Source organism: Hibiscus syriacus, unplaced genomic scaffold, assembly GCF_006381635.1.
Source record: "Hibiscus syriacus cultivar Baekdansim isolate YM2019G1 unplaced genomic scaffold, ASM638163v2 tig00111582_pilon, whole genome shotgun sequence".
In the NCBI taxonomy this organism is placed as follows: domain Eukaryota; kingdom Viridiplantae; phylum Streptophyta; class Magnoliopsida; order Malvales; family Malvaceae; genus Hibiscus; species Hibiscus syriacus.
The window spans coordinates 4,842,812-4,848,335 of record NW_024063126.1 but is presented as its reverse complement, the minus strand read 5'-3'; positions in this window follow the sequence as shown (position 1 = coordinate 4,848,335).

The window sequence follows — 5,524 nt, the reverse complement described above, 5'->3', positions numbered from 1 at the left end:
CAAATCACACTACCATCATCCACCAAAACCCCTTTGTATTAACCTCATACCTACTGGTGAAAATTTTCAATTTCAGTTTTACATTCGATTCGTTCATCATTTCTTAATTCTTTTTGCATATTAATAATCTATATATCATATTCTTCTAATGAATATTTTCTTGTTTAATTCTATGTTAGGAACAATTTTGCTCAAAAACCCTAATTTTGGCTAAGTTATTCATATCCAATTACCTTCATTATCTTTATCTACCATCTTGACTTTATTTACCTTCATTGTCTTAATATTCATTGTCCTAATCTTGTTCTTGTCTTTGATTTCAAGCAAATTTCCCAATTCAAAACCCTAATTGTCATCTCCCTCTCTTCCTCATTCCATATCGTTCTTTGATCGAGGTATTTTTCTAGGTTTGATTCTTCAACAACGAGCAACGTTCATTACTCTACTTCCATCCCTTATCGATATTTTATTAGGATTTGGATGAATTTAAATTCTTTATCAAATAAGAGATATGCTTTATATTATTATTTATTTAAAAGTGTTTTAGATAAATAATATTTATGTTATTTTTTAATTTTAAAAAGTTTTAAATTAAGTATGATAAAAAACAAAGTATAAATTTTAACCCTTATTAAGTCATACATATATATGTGTGTGTAATATATTCTTAAAGTAAAATTTTAATCTTTTTCAGTCGTCAAAATCCAAAAACCACAAAAACATATTTTTAAGAAAAAGTGAAACTAGCATTCGGTTAACCATTATTGATTCATTTGCATATGTATACGTGTAGAGGGTGGTCGTCTTTTAGAAAGGCAATACTTTTAAAGATCAAAAGAAAATCAAAGGCAACACAAAAGGATTTTCAAACCATAGATTAAGGTAATCTCACAATTTTATTTTACCGTAGTTAGTATGATATGTTTGAGATCCTAGGATTGACCGAGTTTATTTAAATTTTCATTGTGTTATCCTTGCCTCAATTTCCAACATCCATCTCAAAGTATATTCCTTAAAGCTTTCAACAACTTGTATTCTCATACCCTGAAGATCTCAACATTCTGGAGCTAAACCCCTGTCATACTTATATTGCTCAAAGAAAGTATTAGCCAAGTCAAGTCATGACATGATTTTCTCTTTTCTTAATCTGTTATACCATGCCACTATTGGTCCAACAAGACCATCACGGAAATAATGGGTCAATAACTTATCGCCGCTTAAAAAGCCTTTCATCTTTCTATAGAACAATGTTAGATGGAGCATAGAACAACTAGTACCATAGTATTTCTAAAACTTAGGCACCCTAAACTCAGGCGGCATGACCAAGTCAGAAATCAAACAAAGATTTCTCACATCTAGCTTTCGGTAGGAGGCATCAACACCTTTTGCATCTTCGATACCTTCTACTATTAATTTGCATCTATCTATCAATTGATTGAGAAGTTTACGTTCATTTGAAATAATGTTGTCATCAAGGATCTTCTTCATACTCAAGTAGGATACCCTTGAAGGCAATTTTGATGGATCATTGTAAGAAAAATTTAATCCCAGAGGACATACAAGACCTTTCTTTTCAGCAATCAAGTTGGCAACGATATTTTTTTCCTTGTCAATATCCCTTTTCATAACATGATCTATCATGCTTATCTGATTCTTGGGGATCTGCTCGAGAGTAGATTGATGTAACTTTTCCTTTCTACTTTCTCACTTCTATTGAACCTTTTGTAGATTCTCTTTCATATCTTGATTTAACCTTATTCCATTTTTTAATATTTTAGGATTGAATTCGCGTGATTAGGATCACTTCCATGAAACTCTCCACAAATGATTTACATATTTGAATATATGTAAAAATGCTTAATAGTTGCAATGCAAATTCAGAATGTAAATATTCAAATGCAGAATGTAAAAATGCAAATGCAACGAAGGTATTGCTTCCAAAGTAACTATCATAAAAAACTTCTGAAGAACAAACATCTCAATTCATCGAGTTAGATAAAACTAAAAATGGTTACTAGCCTTATCGCTTAACTTCCTAGTTTCTTCAAGTAATCCAATAAGATAATGTCCCTCTTCGATTTTGGTTTGGCGTACAGCTTCAATGCTTCAACTTCTTTTCAAGAAAATGTACCCATCGGGCCACCATATGAACATGAGCTACAAGCATTATTCATTGCCTCGTGCTGATCTTAAATGAATTTCTTGGCTTGTTGAAATTGTCTTTTCCATGCAAAGCTTCTCATTTTGAACTAACTTCATTGTTATTTAATGACTGTAATTTAGATACATTCTTTTCTAGCATTTCTTATCGAACAATTATATCAACATCATTGTATCAATTTTGAAAAGCTTGCTCTGCTGCTTCTTTGTGGATCATTGTCGCATTTTTATCTACCTCTTCTTGAGATATTGTTGTATTGAAAGACTTCTAATGCGACTATTAACTCGAGAAATAATTCCTTCGAAATGATATGTCATGTTTATGCAGAAAAAAAAAACAAAACAAGAAAAGAAAAATAAGTTAGTAAGATTAAAAATAATAATCAAATAAAAACTCATAAAGCAAATAATAAATAGACAACAAGAAAAACGTAAAGAACATAAAGAAAGCTTTAAAAACCCTAACCGCAAGCATTCTAATTCTCTTGGGTATTTGAATGGCTCTAATGGGGTGAGCTACTAAATTTTCTATATGATGGTTCAGTTCTAGAAAGGCTACCCGAATTATTCATATTTTCTGCTAAGGTAAATAAGGACTTTGATCCTAGCACACTACAGGATTTGTGGACTGAATTCAATTCAAGGGAATACATTTCTAAATGCCTATCAAAGGGGGGAAAACATTCTCGAAGAGATAAAGAATGTCTTCCATAAGTAATCTGCTAGACCTACACAAAGAAAAATTATATTCTTTGGTGGTGTAGAATTTCCTTCCACTTGGGCGAATCGGGACAAAGCTCGGGTATAGAGCTGTGATATGCACTAGTTCTAAATGCTTTAAAAAAAGCTTTTAATTAGAGAATTTTTTTATTTTTAAAAATCGTAATGAATCATTAATTAAATAATTTCAAACTCAAAATTTCCAAAATCAAAACAAAGGATAATCAACTTCTGTTTCGACTCTTTTTTCATTTAAAAACAAAATTGTCTACAGTGGATTCACCAAGCTGTCCGACTTGACGAGTTTTAGAAATGTTTGAAAAAAGTATATAAGAATTGCCACCAATAATTTTTAAGGTGAGATTGGATAACTAAAATTGAGTTATTTTAATAAAACTTTTAATTTTACTAAAATTCTGATGTTTTGGTCTGCAAAATCAGAAATCAGGTTCGGGTATCAATTACGCGTGGGGAATGTTTAGCACCCTCACAACGCCTAAAATTGGTACCTAGTTGACTACGTTTTGCTTTAATTTTAAAAAATATAAGTTTAATATTTCATTTAATTTACAATATGGCGTGATATAATTTGAAAAGGGTGTTTATTTACTTCGGAATTAACAATAATAATTCCAAACAAAGGTGAAAATTATATCGTTAACCTCTAATAAATAAATATTGGCTTAATATTTTTCTAAAAACATTTTATGCTAGCAATCAACCAATTATTCAGTCCTAAATTATAATTTTAAGGAATATAAGAATGTAATAATTTATATTGAAAAAAAAAGAATTTAGTTAAACAAATATATTAAGGAAACCTCACTCAAGGTGATATCAATAATGATTGTGAAAGAAAAAGATGTCAGATATATATATATATATATAACTTTTATGGTTAATGTGATAGATACTCAAGTAATTAATATAGAAATTGTTTGATAATTTCACAAAAATTGGGAATTTATAGATGTCTTATCAAGTGGTCAGAGTTATAGCCAAGTTAGTTAGTGAGTTCAATGTAACTACTAGGCTTGTTAATAGATGTATAAATGTGGAAGTTGATCATTTAGTTAAATCAGGTATAGGATAGCACAAGGTTTTGTGTGTTGTTTGTATTTGGTGGTTGTCTTTGGGGTTGGTTTAAAGGGGTTTTCTGTTGTATTTTATGTTTTGAACTAGTTGTATCTTGTTCTAGTAATAAATATTTGGGCACTCTTTTCCTCCTTCCTATGACCATTGAATTTCTAGGAGCTTAATGGTTATGAAGAGGGTTTTTAATGAGACCCTATTTCTATAAATAAAAAAAAAGTTACCGCCATATCAAAAGATGGAATTCAAGGTTAATGATTATTAATGTATTGAACATGTTTCTATGATTTAGTATTAAATGACTTAAGTGAGTCAAGAGAATTAGAGGCTCAATTATAAGAGTTGATTGATCAAAGTTTTATCAACTTTTCATCTTCGGAAGTATGTGTGTTAGTAGCTAAAAGAATGATAAAACTATGTGGTTACACATAGATTTTGACAGTTAAATAAAAACTCTTCGAGGGAAGAACTTGTTTTCCAAAATCTCCATTGTGAAACTTTGGTTAGCAGAGATGGTTTTCTGTGGCCATGTTGTTTCGGTATAAGGTATAAGGTATAAGAGTAGATCTTAAGAAAAACTCATGTCGTAGTAAATTGGAAACTCCCAAAGAATGATCCTGAAGTTCGGATTTCTTTGAGGCTTGTTGTTTACTATCAATGGTTAGTGTAAAACTTTTCAACGTTAGATTTGTTGCTAACCAAGTTTTAAGGAAAGATATATCTTTTTGTAGCACGAAAAAGGGTCAAGAGAGTTTTGAAATACTAAAGAGGATTGTAACGGAGATACCTTGTTTATACAACTTGAGTTGGGTAAGGATTATGTGGTTTTTACTAATGCATATATCAATTGTTTAGAAAGTGTGCTTATGCACAAAGGTATACAACTTGAGTTGGGTAAGGATTATGTGGTTTTTACTAATGCATATATCAACGGTTTAGAAAACGTGCTTATGCACAAAGGTAAGGTTGTTACCTATGCCTCAATAAAGTTAAAGACTCATAATAGGAATTATCTACACATGATTTAGAGTCGGTCGTAGTCGAGTACCTTAAAAGATTTGATGTCATTAATTGTATAGTGAGTCGTGCTATAGTTGTGCTAGTTACAAAAGTCTTATTCTAATATAAAGAGAAAAGTTATTGAGTAACAAGAAAGTGGTAATGTTTTCAGAAAGTATCGCTTTGGAAGAAATTATCGCGGTTGGGACTGAGTTTGAGAATTATTGAACCTTGATAGATTTTATCAATTAGCTTTTGTCTTCTGAAATGTACAAAAATTATAATGTTTTCATGTGTCATTGCTTATTAATGACCAATCAAATCCATTTATTGTTCTTATTTTGGGGAAAATAGATATTCGATTAGAATTGAATTATGAAAAAGAACCAATACAGATCTGGATTAGAAAAATCCAGAAATCTCATAACCAAAACAATTCCTCTAGTTGAAGTATTGTATTAAATGCATAAAGTCTTTAAATTCGAGGACGATTTTTTTAGGGGACGGAATTATAATACCACAAATGTCAATTCATTGACTATATTGAAAAATT